Raw genomic sequence first — 13,991 nt, 5'->3', positions numbered from 1 at the left:
TTTCTTACTCCATTATTGGAACTTTCATAGATTCACATGCTTGAATCCGAGTAGAAAGCAGTAATAATAGCACATTGCAAAATGAGATGTAAAGAATACAATTCTTTTCAAACATCACTGCAGAAAATGTATACTCAGACATAGTATTATTTACGACATAACTGTACTCTAGTCATAAGATGAGGTTAAACATTTGAAAAACAGTTCCATATGAAGTTACTAAAGTAAACGAAACACATTATATCTTATGCAGTGTGTGGAACTAGAAAAAAGGATGGTGGGAAGAAGGAGATAGCTCACTTTTACCAGAAAAGATGTCTAGGAACTGCTTGGCCAACAGCATTGACCCCTTTAGTGTCCAAACAGTAGTGTTCCGAAAAGGTGTGGTTATTCTTCTAAGTAGCTGCTCTGCAGATGTCCTGGAGTAGAACACCAGCAAATGGTGCAGTTGATGTTGATAAAGATCTTGTGGAATGAGCATGCGCCAGAGTCTGTAATGGCTTTCTTGCTGCTTGGTGACAAAAGTGAATCGCAGCAGCTATCCATCTAGCTATGCTCTGTTTGGAAAGGGGTTGCACTTTCAGTGGGGCTCTGTAAGCCACAAATAGCTGGTTAGATTTACGGAAAGTTTTGGTCTTGTCTGTGTACAATTTGAAGCATCTCTTGATGTCCAAAGAATGAAGAGCCTTTTCTGCTGGTGGTGAAGGGTTCGAAAGAAGGTCTGTAAGATCAAAGCCTCATTGGACAGTATCTCTTTACATTCAGGTGAAATGTTTAGATGCGTGAATTCATTGCGTCAGGAGCTAGGCCGATCAGTGGAGAGTCTCGGGATCCGGGTGCAGGACCTGGCCCTTATTCATTGTCAGTAGATAAGGTGACACTGTCAGTCAGATGTGAGGTTTCTCTGACAGTAGGAGAAGCTCTGTAACCCAATGTTGGCGAGGTCATCTTGGGGCTATTATTATTATTCTGCAAGGCTTGTTTTTGATCCTCATGAGCACTTATGGAATCAGGGGAATGGGCGGAAAGGTGTGAGCTAAGATTCGGACCGTGCCATTAAAAACACATGCCCCCCCACAATCGCAGATGATGCCAGCTTGCAAAAAATCTGCGTTTTGTGTTCTAGGGTTTTGCAAGGAGGAATAGATTGGGTTTGCCCTACTGTGAGAATATCTGGTTGGTTGTCTCCTGACTCATTTGCCACTGTTGGAGACCTTAGTTTGCTGAGAATGTCTGCTATCTCTTTTTGTCTCCCAGGGACCTACTCCTCTCTTACATGCACTCCATTTCTGATGAACTAATTCCAGATGTCTTGGGACTCTCTCGAGGGAGGGGAAGTGATCTTGTACCCCCTCGTTTGGTTATTTAGTGCACCTTCATCGTCTTGTCCATACATATGAGAACCGCAGAGTTTTTTATCCTGGGAAGGAAAGCCTGCAAAGTTAGATGCACTGTCTTGCGCTCCAGCAGATTGATGTGACAACGCTTCAGCGGTTTCTGCCACTTGCCACAGACCTGTAAGTCTTGATGGTATGCTCCCCATCCCTCCACGGATGCATCTAGTGGTAATGATTAATGTAGAAAGATAAGCAAGGAATAAAAGGAAGACTGAAAGGTGTGTTTGCAGGGTCCGCCAAGATAGAGCTTATACCATAGCTAATGTGACCCTGATGATGTAATTGAGCAAGCTTGTCGCGCCCACTGGAGATCTAGTTCTTCCTGAAGGGGTTGCGTTAGTAGGCGGCAGAACGGAAACAGAGGAATGCATGAAGATATTATTCCCTAGAGAGTGACTTGTAGAGGTGTACTGAAAGAGACTTTTTTTTTCTTCTTTTTTTTTTTCTGAAAAGCCTTTGCCAGTGACATTCGTTTGATTTGTCTTTCTGGTGCGTGGCAAGCCTTGTTGCTCATAGTATCAAGGCTTGCTCCCAGAAATGTTATAGTCATTGAAGGTTTGATTTATTCCAATTCAAAAAAAGACCTAGCTTGTGTAACAGGGCTAGGCAGGCCTTGGTACATTTTCTGTGCCGCTTGATTGGAATGTGCTTTTACAAACCAGTCATCTAAATACTTGATGTTTTTGTTTCCTTCAAAAGGCTGCTACAGGGGCTAGGCAGTTGGTGAATATTTTTGGAGCTGACTTCAGACCAAAAGGAAGAACTCTGAATTGGTAGTGTCTACCAGCGACTGTGAACTTTAGGAATATTCTGTGGAAAGGATGGATGGGGATGGGGATGTGGAAATATGAATCCTGAATGTCTAGAGTTACCAAATAGTCTCTGTGGTTTAATTGTAGGAGAATATCTTGCAACGTTACCATGTGGTACAGTTGTTTTTTTAATATTTGTTGAGATCCCGAGCTCAAGGGTAGGCCGCCATTCCTTCCACTTTTTGCGGATGAGAAGGAAACGAGAATAGAATATCTTTCCTAGTTCAAAAGAGGCTATCGCTATTGCTCCCTTTCGTGGCATGGTCTTGACTTGAGTAGGCATAGATGGTTGAGAATGGAAGTGTGTGGTGGGTTTGATGGTGGGATCGGAATAAACTAGTATGTGTCCAAATTGAACAATGTTGAGGAACCATCAGTGTTAACTCTTGCCAGCGTTGGATGAACTGGGATATTCTTCCTCCTAGTCTGAATGGCGGGGAGAGTGGTGTAGCCAGAGCCTGTATCAAGTCATTGGTGACGACCAGGTTCCTTTCCCTGACCTATTGACCGAAGTAGGCCGCTTGAGGTGGTTATCACTGGAAGTGTTGAGAAGTAGATGTCTAGGAGGGATCTCTATATTGTTAAATGCCTGCTCTATATCAAGTTATCCGCGTTCCTCTGTCTTCACTACAGGGCAACTTTTTAAACCAAAGATCTAGCCGTGTCCGTTTTAATTGTCTGCAGCGCTTCGTCTACATGCTTGCCAGAATCTTATTTTGCACTTCAGGCCTAAAGGAGGTAGCTCTAAGCCAGCCTTGTTTCCTGAGCACAGCAGACCCTGCCAGTTGCCTAAATGCAGTTGTGGTGATGTCCATGGCACAGTCTATAAGTTCCGCTGATGTGTGCTACCCCCATTCATGCAAGGTATTTTTAGCATCCACCTTAGCCTCTTCTGGAAGTTGATCTATGTAAGGGGGATGTCAGCCCATATCTGCAAAAACAGCTAAAGAATTTGCCGCCCTAACTGTTAGTGCCGACATTGAGGGAAAATGCTTACCAATGGGTCTTCCCTCTTTGTCCGGAGGCGCAGAGATTGGGGTGGAGGGGTTCTTGGATCTTCTTTGGGCTGCCTGCATAATCACTGAATTTGGCTTTGGATGACCAGTTAGACAAGCTGGGGTAGCTTCCAGTGAGTTATATTTTTTATCAAGGTGCAGAAGAACCGTCATCACTGAAGCCTGATTCTTCAGGAACTTTCAAGCCCTCCTCCCAGATATAGCTGACAATAGGCATGGATCTTGCACCTTTCTGGAACGGTTCCTTCAAAACATATAAGAAACAGTCCATCTGGTTTGGTAGGCATGGGAAGTGCAAATATTTTAGCTGTCCCTCCCACTAAGTTGTGAAAACCCCTAATGTCGTCCAGTGGTGTAGGGATGAGGTAGCTATCCCATTCTGTATGCGTGTCACGGAGATCTCCTTCCTCTCTCTCCTCATCAGAGGCATCTGGGTCATGGAGAAGGGCTGTCTTTGGTGTACTCCTAACAGAGGTCAACAATGAGACGGGTCTCTGTGCTGGCATAGATGGTGGCGCAGCAGGAGATGTGGCAATTGTGGATGTTTGCTGTGCAGGAGCTGCAATAGATGGGAAGCACTTTCTGTAGTCTGAAAGCATTACTTGTAAGTCAGAAATTAGAGATCTAGGTAGTCAAACCATTTCTTCCTGAAATGGCTGTTGATACTGATCATGGAAAGCATAATAATCCTGGTGTTCATATTCCCCCTCACATCCTTCCTCTTCCCATTCAACATGCAACTTGGAGGGACTATGCACAACCCCAAAGGGCCCCTCCTTGTCATAGTCTTCTTCATCCAAAAGATGAGCTGGTATAAAGGGTGTCAACTTGTTGAGAGAGGTGTGTTCAGGGGTCAAAATCCTGCTTCTTCGTCTTGGAATTATTTCTGTTGTTGAGGGTGCCGTCGAATTGGTCGTCGACGGGTGAGTTTGTTTTATCTTGACTGCCGTCGGCGGTGTAGTCGTCGCTGGTAACATCGTCGGCAATGGTGCCTTCGATGATGGAGCTGTCGTCAGTGTTGTCAACAAGGAACTTAGGAAAACCTTCAATGTTGACGGTCTAGTCATAGACACCGTTGATGTGAAGGAAGAGGTGGTAGACAACGTGGTAACTGAAGCTCTTGTCATAGTTGATGATGCCTCTGTAAATGTTTTCTTCGCCGACAGTGCCAATGACCATGTACTCGTCGACATTGGGATAGTCATCCACTATGTGTTGGCAGGCGGAGTTGAGGAAGGTTTTTGAAAACACATTTGGAGGAGGCGCAGGCGGCTTGGAGGATGACTTGGTAGCCTTTTTTGAAAAAGTAGCAGGGTCTTTTTTTTTTCTCCCTTTTTGAAGATGATGACTTATATTCCTGAGGAGATGCTGAAGGACTGCGGCCTTGTAAGACCCATGAGTGGTCTTTTTTTAGGCCTTTTTTTCGGCTGCTTGGGGCGGATCTGGAACGGATTGAGCTTTCCCTCTTATGAGATCTTCTAAAGGACCAAGAGGAATCCTCGCTATCTGAGTCAGAAACTTTCAATGTTTTTATTGAAAAGGAACGACATAGCTTACAATTCTTGGCAGAATGATCAGTATAGAGGATATAAAAGCAGTCTTTGTGATGGTCTTCCGAATGAAGCCTCTTTTGTCCACTGGTGCTACAGGCCCTGAACAGACTTTTCTTCTCTTTGTCTGACATGATGAAAAATAGTCAGGACAAAATGTTTGTGTGTAGAACACTGTGGAAACCAAAGTAATTCTTCCCCAGCAGAAATATAAGATGAAAGTATCCAAATGTGAAATAACTGAGCCGAGCTCAGTGGAGACTCCCTAGCACTACGTGCAATAGAACATCTGAGAGACTGTAGCTTCTCTTAGGAGTGTTCTAGAAGACAGGGCAGCCTGATTGGCTGACAGATAGGTTTGGGCTCTTTATTTTTTAAATAGACTAATAGATTGCAAAATTGAAGGGCCTACGGCCATCATGGTGTATACATTTAGCTTTGCATTGCTATTAAATGATACCGCAGACTCCCATATCGACGGCGGGGAATGATTCAAGCATGCAAATCTATCAAAGTTCCAATCCTGAAGCAATTTAAATATCTCCTAATCCGCATCCAGAAAACCATCGCGCATGTCCTCGTTGCAGGCTTGACTAAGGTAACACCATCCATGCCCGGATCAACAAAAAAACTCACCAAAAGGGCTGCAAACCATTCAAAACTTGGTGGCCAGAATAACTTAACCTCCCACACTCAACTCTCATCATACCACATCAGAAGGAGTGCCACTGACTCCTCATACAGAGTACAATTCATACTCCTCACCCACACTTTTAAGTAATTAAATAACACTGACCCAGCATACCTCAACAATCACACATGCTTTCACAAACCGTTCAGAGAACTTCTCTCATATGGATTACTACTTGGACGCGTCCCACACACATGGAAAACCACATCAAGCGGTCAAGCCTTCTCCGATATCACTATTAAAGCTTGGAACGACCCGCTGCTACGGATAAGATAAGATAAGGTAGCGACCACTGACCCTCGGGTAGGTCGCTCCCCTGCTCACGCAGCGCCACCAGTCCCTGACTGCCCTCCTCACCGTTCTCATCCTGTGAGTGTGTGCGAGTGTGCCCCCTCTTTACCCGTGTACCCCGAGTGCTTGTGCCGACTGACTGACCGGAATCCTCCTTTTTTCCCGTGTATCCCGTGCGTGTCCCCCTGAGTGCCGTGTGCCCCCTCCTGCCGTTCTTCCTCATTCTCAGCCCCTCCCTTTAGAGTTTTACCTGGCCTTCTCGCCGTTTTTTGCCGCCGTTCTTTTGCCGCCTTTTTCGCTGCTTTTTTCTTTTTCCCGCCTCCAGATTCCCCCGCCCGCCCGCCTCCCACCTCCCAGCTGACCCCTCCTCCCCGGCTACCCTTAAATGGCGGCCGCTGCGAGGCCGCGCAGCGGATGCGCCTAAGGCAAGCCCGTCTGCGCCCGTCCGCGCCTGGACCGCGCCTAGCGCCACAACCCCTGGCCCCCGCGACCCCCACCACCCCTGCCTGACCCACAACTCCGCCTTCCTCACCGCTCTCAACCCCGGCCGCACGCCGGCCTGCTGCCGCGCCACCCCGAAGCGGACCCACGGACCCTTCACCTGCCGCAACTGCCATTTCACCTGCCTACGAACTCACACTACACCCAACAGGAATGACTCGCCCAGAAACAACCTCAACTGCATCCTGGTCAACACCAGATCCGTCCACAGGGACGCCATCGAACTGTGGAACCTCATCGACTCTACAAACCCGGACATCGCCTTCCTCACCGAGACCTGGATGAACCCCTCCTCGGCACCCGACATCGCCATAGCCATCCCCGAAGGCTACAAAATCATCAGGAAAGATCGCACCAACCGCACCGGAGGAGGCATCGCCATCGCCCACAAGAGCTCCATCCGCATCTCAACCTACACCGACAACTCACTGCCCGACGCCGAGCACCTCCACTTCTCAATCAACAGCGACCCCAAGACCACCCTCAGAGGCACCCTCATATACAGACCACCAGGACCACGCACAAAGTTCAGCGAAGACATCGCAGACTTCATCAGCCCACACGCACTCCCGTCCACCAACTACATCCTCCTAGGGGACCTCAACTTCCACCTGGAGAATCGCACCGACAACAACACCACCGCCTTATTGGACAACCTCGCCAACCTGGGACTGAAACAACTAGTCAACACCCCCACCCACTACGCCGGACACACGCTGGACCCCATCTTCTCCTCCAGCAAACACATCTCTTTCAGCCACACCACTGTACTCTCCTGGACAGACCACAGCTGTGTCCACTTCAGCTTCAAGAAAACCAACGTACACCACCACGCCCAACAACCACCAAGAAGACAGTGGAACCGAATCTCCTCGGAACAACTCACATCGACCCTCTCTCAGAACCCACCCACCAGCACTACAGACCCCAACGAAGCCGCCAACAACCTCACGAGCTGGATCTCAGACTGCGCCAACCTCCTGCCCCCCCTGAAGACCCAAGCAAACAGAAACAGCCACAAGAAAAATTCCTGGTTTACCCCCGACCTCAAGGACTCCAAAAAAGAATGCCGCACCCTCGAGAAGACTTGGCGCCTCAACCAGACCGACGAAAACATGTCTGCTCTCAAAAACGCCACCCGCAAACACCACCAACTCCTCCGCGCAGCACGAAAATCAGCCTTCCAGAACAGACTAGACAGCAACGCCCACAACAGCAAGGGACTATTTGGCATCGTCAAAGAGCTCTCCAACCCCGACGCCGAAAACAACTCCATCCCTCCCTCACAGGACCTCTGCGACTCCCTCGCAGCTTTCTTCCACCACAAGATCACCGACATCTACAACAGCTTCACCACAACCAACTCGAACCCTCCACCGGAACCCGCCACCGACAACACCACCATCCACACCTGGAACCCAACCTCCACTGAGGAAACCACCCGCGTCATGAACTCCATCCACTCAGGATCACCATCCGACCCCTGTCCGCACCACATCTTCAACAAAGCCGACAACATCATCGCACCCCACCTCTGCGACGTCATCAGCACATCTTTTTCCACTGCCACCTTCCCGGAGAACTGGAAGCACGCTGAACTGAACGCCCTCCTAAAGAAACCAACAGCAGACCCCACCGAACTCAAAAACTTCCGGCCCATCTCGCTCCTACCGTTCCCCGCCAAAGTGATCGAGAAAATCGTCAACGCTCAACTCACCACCGCCCTGGAAACCAACGACTCACTCGACCCCTCACAGTTCGGCTTCAGAGCTAACCACAGCACCGAGACCGCCCTCATCGCAGCCACGGACGACATCAGATCCCTGACCGACAAAGGAGAAACCGTGGCCCTCATACTCCTGGACCTCTCTGCAGCATTCGACACGGTCTGCCACCGCACCCTGATACGTCGCCTAAGCAACGCCGGCATCAGAGGCAAGGCCCTGGAATGGATCACCTCCTTCCTCTCCGGAAGAACTCAGAGAGTCCGCCTCCCCCCCTTCAGATCCACGGCTACGGAGATCATCTGCGGCGTCCCCCAGGGATCCTCCCTCAGCCCCACCCTCTTCAACATCTACATGACCCCCCTGGCGAACATCGCACGCAAACACGGACTCAACCTCATATCCTACGCAGACGACACCCAGCTCATCCTATCCCTCACCAACGACCCCACCTCAGCAAGAACCAGACTACACGAAGGCATGAAGGAAGTAGCGAACTGGATGACAGACAGCCGGCTTAAACTGAATACAGAGAAAACGGAGGTCCTCATCCTCGGCCCTACACCTACCGCCTGGGACGACTCCTGGTGGCCTCCCGCCCTAGGCAGCACTCCCCAACCCACCGACCACGCACGCAACCTCGGTTTCATCCTGGACTCTTCCCTCTCCATGACCAGACAGGTCAACTCGGTGACCTCAGCATGCTTCAACACCCTCCGCATGCTCCGCAAGATCTTCCGCTGGATCCCCACCGACACCAGGAAGACCGTCACCCACGCCCTCGTCACCAGTCGCTTGGACTATGGGAACGCTCTGTACGCCGGCATCACCATCAAGCTGCAGAGGAAACTTCAACGAATCCAGAACGCTGCTGCACGACTTATCCTGAACATACCCCGCCACAACCACATCTCCGGACACCTGAGGAAACTCCACTGGCTCCCAGTCAACAAGAGGATAACCTTCAGACTCCTCACCCACGCACACAAAGCCCTGCACAACCGCGGACCAGAACTCATCAACCACCGCATCTCCTTCTACACTCCTCCTCGCACCCTACGCTCGACCGGACAAGCCCTGGCAGCCGTACCACGCATTCGCAAAGCCACTGCCGGAGGCAGGTCCTTCTCTTACCTAGCAGCGAAGACCTGGAACTCCCTTCCCAGCCACCTTCGCGCCATACAAGACCACCTTCACTTCAGACGGCAGCTCAAGACCTGGCTCTTCGAGCATTGACCCCCCCCCCCCCCCCACAGCGCCTTGAGACCCTTACGGGTGAGTAGCGCGCTTTATAAATGCGACTGATTGATTGATTGATTGATTGATTGATTGATAAGAGAGTCCTCCTCACGTCTTGAATGCCACAAAAAGTATTCCCACTAGGCCCTAGGTTTGGCTAGACTCACACCTGCTTGGGGCTAGGATATCCTCTCTGGTAATAATGCTTTATACCAATCTGCATCACATAACCTGCAATAAAAGTGTTTAATATTACTTTCCATGTTTCTCTATGGGCCTGGAAGCCTCCCCACAGTGAAAATAGATTTTGGATGCTAGCCACTGTAAGGACATGTTAGCATTACAGTTATACATATCCTTTTAAATACCATGCACACTGTCTTGCAGGCTTCGATGCCTACATAGGGTGTAACCTATTAAAATTTCAAAGGGAGGGTTTGACCTGTCAAAAAGGCTTATTTTGACTGACAGGTCGTTTTGCAGTTTTACACTACTGTCAGACTCCAATGGTTGGCCAAGGGTTCTGCAAAGTCGGTCCTGGAGAGCCAGGTCCATGCCAGATTTTTAGCATATCCACATTTAGAAAACTGTAGATTTCTGAAACATCTTGACATCTGAGGCAGGTGACTCCAAATATGGCTCTTTTCTACAGTGTTGACTGGGCAAGTAGAAGTATCTATCAGAAAGAAAAGTTACTTAATTTCGGTAATGATGTTTCTGGTGGGTGCTTCCTCTACCTGCAGTCCTCCTCCCCCTTTTTTTTTTTTTAAAGAAATTTGAAAGCCTTTTAAAAATGTCAATTTAGTTTCTTGCGCTGCACCTATTTTTGCTTGGGCGTTATTCTTGTTCCCACCTAAAATGTATAAAACGGATAATAACTGCTATCAGGCTGCTGGGTTTGGCGCTGCAAGGCTCCACAACTCCTTTTGGCATTGTTCGGAGCCAGCGCCCCTTATCGGCAACAGACAGCTATGTCAGAAATGTCTGGATCCAGACTGGCGTCTGGAATATTCAAAGGTGAGGCTTAGCCATGTAGACAGAAACCAGAAAGATCTTTGCAGAATGTCTTCCTTTATTAGCACTGAAAACACAGTGAGAGATATAAGCACACATGGCAAGAAATGAGTGGGTTAAGAGTACCGATGCATGGCATGTAGAGAAATTAGAAATGTGTGTACCAAGAAACGACGAGGACCGCTGTAATAAACAACGAGAAAATACGTACACTAAGAATGGAAACGTACAAAAAAGGACGCAACTCCTTTATTTTTTTTAAGACCACCACGAACACGATGAAAATGCTCACAGTTTTCTATTTTAAGAACTTTTGTCTGGTGATAAGGCGGAAGTGAAAGAAGGAGAAGCGGCTGCTTATTTCACATTCACATTCACTTATCCCTCTCAACATCAGCCTGGGGTGTGCAGAGTGTGATAGAGAATTCGTTCGTTCTACGGTTTCCTGGTTTGTGTTACACTTTTGTGCAGCATTGCATGTACCCTGTGGTACCTTAATTTCATTTCCAAATCTCGTCTTTCCACTAAAAACTTTTATTTATCCACTCTTATTGCTGTTTATGCAGTTATCTTTTTATTTTCATTCTACAGTAGCTAATACTGTCAGTATAATTTAATTTCTGAAGGTCACATGAGAAATAAATGAGCAGGAAATGTGCACAAAAAGTGTATTAAAACTTTATGGATAAGAAATGAAATGACAGTAAAGTGTTTTATCCAATGCTGAATTAAAATAACAAGATAAGTCTATATGCAAGAAAGTTGGAAGAATAAAAGTTATAAGTGAAAAGAAAAGAGTTGAAAACTAGAGGAAGGTGTATCGCTAAGTAGCCTGAGAAACTTTGCGGAAGGGTAGCAGGAAACATGGAGTGCTGACAGTCATCTTACGATTGCGGTTTCAGAGACAAGAGGAGCCTATCCATTTTAGCATGCGATTAAGGGATATCGAGCTATAAAAACATTTTAAAATGCTCATTTGACTATAACATGGAGTGCCAGTCACAGGCTCCTCAGTGAAAGAATTCGCTCTAGCATGCAAATGCTCTGCCACACGTGCTGTCTCGCTTGTGAGCCTGCGCCGCAGCCTGTTCATGCGATACCGAAGGTGCTTCTCAGAGCGTTGCTGTCTTCAGTGCACATGCACGCTTTCACCATGTGGTTTATTATATGGTATGGTTCTGACATCTCATGGCGTAATAACCTCAGTACATGTACTGGGTCCGGTCAGATTTGTTTGAAAAACCTTCGGTCAGCCCTGGGTAGCTGTGGATCTTAGCAGTCAAGCTTTCTAAAGGAACAAGTGTAAAGCGGTAAGAAGTGCCAGAACACTTGAATAAAAAAGAAAGAAGACTCAGTAAAAATCATACACCAATTTATCAATATAGGTTACATTTTTATCTTCAAATGGACACCTCAACAACAAAAGCCCACCAGAAGTCTCCTGAGATATGAATCTTTAAAGGAACAATAAATCACTGCTTTTTTCATGCATCACAAAAGATCATTGTAAATGCCCATGCTCGCGGTCAACTTTGGAAGACTTTTATAAAGTTTTAAACTTCTGCTCTGGCCTGCTTTGTGCAACCAACTCCGGCAGTTAGCGAAGGGATAAAGAGGCTTGGTTGACCAGTTACCTCCCAGTCAAAGCAACCTCCAGTTTAGTTGCAGGCTTTCTGGATGAAACCGGCATAGACGTCAGTGGAGTGGTCCTGATGCAACGGATACAGGATGCCGAAGATGCTGTTCCAGTGATGGTGGTCTTTTTGTGGCTACTCCTCAGTCCGCAAACATGGTAGGACGTCTTTGGCCAAAGGGTTCGATGTCCCTCGAAGTCCGGTTGAAGTCAAGCCAAAAACCAGTTGACACTGTGCTACCGATGTCCTGTTGCAGCGAAGCCAGCTGTTCCATTTAGTGGGGATAAATTCCATCTTGGTTGTCCAAACTTTGCACTGATGACTCTTCTGGGTCTAGTAAACTTGGGTGTTACCTTTGAGGGTCATATGTTGGTCTCCCATGTTGCACGTTGGCAGTCAGTGGCCGTTCTTGGCTACCAATTCGACAAGGCAGGCTTCTTCAGCTGTTGGGGCACTGTAGCTGTAACAGGAAGTCATCTAACTTACTCTTGAAGTCACTTTTGTGTGAGGCTTGGTAACAGTTTTTCCACAAGCAGGAACAGTCCAGTTTTGCTGCAGCCGCTCTGCTGGGTTCAGAAAATGTGGAATACAGCACACCCTTACAGTATTATGCGTATATATTCAAGCCCAAAGCTGCACGAGTAGCCTTTAAACTTCACTTTCCCACTGTGATCTGCTAAGGAGTCAACTTGGGCCACGTCCTGTGTTTTTTCAAAGTTCCATGTGTTCTGTTTTGTGTTGCCCAGATTTGGGTGAGGGTAGTTGGGACTTCTCCTACAGCTCTTCGTTTTTCAAAATGATTAACCCACCGTGTCTACTAACAAACCTGTGCTCAACATCACTACACAAGGGAGCGTGACTGGACTCCAATGAGAATGGCAGCATCAGACTGAAGCTCATCTGATGCACACAGGCCTAAGGCCCCGTTAGTTGCCCAAAACCAGTGAGCCTGCCGAGATAAGGGGGGACTAATACCACCAATCACCGTGGAGCCACAGTGACCAAAACATTCCCTCCACGGAACCCCACTCGGGACCCACACATCAAAAGCAATGAGGGCAGCAAACTACAGTTGGGAAAGGAGGGCCAGGCACCTGTCGAAAGTCAGTAAGCGGCCCGCGGGTTCCCCTGCCAAAGCAAACATGGAAATGGAAGGCTCCCCGATTGTGGACTATAGAGGAGGAGAACCAGCAAAGAATACTGATTATCTTAGATGATCAGACCCAGGAATATGACGAACCAGAGGACCTGGACAGTCTGTTGATAAACTGATAAACTGATTGATAAACTTGTGTAGCTGATACCCAAATTGACACAAAGTCAACAGTCAGGCCTGGCTTCAGGACAGAAGTCAGTAAGGTTTCCCCGGTCAGGGAGGACTCAGTGGAACAAGATGTCTTGAGGAAGTGATGAGGACACGACCCCAAGCTGAGCCAACGTGAGGATCGGAGCAACAGAGACAAATCCTGCTCCCCATAAAACTAATGTATGACATTTGCTGGGTGGGACCTGACGGGTATGAAAGGGCAAGCGATCTGGAAGCCTCTCACACATGAGTAATACTGATCTAGGGACTGCCCGTATTGGACAATGCCTAATGCCGTATACAGGCTGGGCTAGCTTGGTGGGACCCACAACAACATGGACAGCCAGGACCTTTCTGTTTTCATTGTAAAATATTTTGTCTCCCTGCCCTGGCACCCCACACATAGCCCATCACTGTCCGCCCAGGAGTATGCAGGACGTCATGCTATCAGTGCTGTCAGGGTGACATTACACAGGCGTTTGGGGTTCTGGAGCAGGGCGCAGAGGTACATATGGGAGGTGCATCCAGCGCTGGTTCTGCAGTGCTTACTGGAGAGCAGATGGTGCTGATGAGCCGCTGGGGATGTGGTGCTCAGACACCATTTCCTTTACTTCATGGTTGTCTCTCTGGATTCCTAATCCGAGTGTGAGTGCATGATCACGTATGCTTTGAGAGGGCTTTGGGCCACTCCTTTGGTGTGGCTATAATTACAGTTCCCAAGGTAAAGGTAGAGTCCTCCTTGAGTGCTCACCTCATAGCACAGGACCTGCAGTTCTGGTCCTCTACGGTTCATTTCCTTCTTTCCCCACATCAGAC

General features: G+C 48.1%; 1 protein-coding gene across 2 annotated transcripts in view; it reads left to right on the top strand.

Moving 5' to 3' along the window:
• Positions 1 to 13,991, top strand: part of AGFG2 (ArfGAP with FG repeats 2) — a 259,436-nt gene that overhangs the window by 22,407 nt on the left and 223,038 nt on the right. The window lies entirely within an intron of this gene.

Source organism: Pleurodeles waltl, chromosome 12 (assembly GCF_031143425.1).
Source record: "Pleurodeles waltl isolate 20211129_DDA chromosome 12, aPleWal1.hap1.20221129, whole genome shotgun sequence".
NCBI lineage: Eukaryota > Metazoa > Chordata > Amphibia > Caudata > Salamandridae > Pleurodeles > Pleurodeles waltl.
The sequence above is the reverse complement of the archived record's forward strand: the minus strand, read 5'-3'. Positions and strand labels throughout refer to the sequence as shown.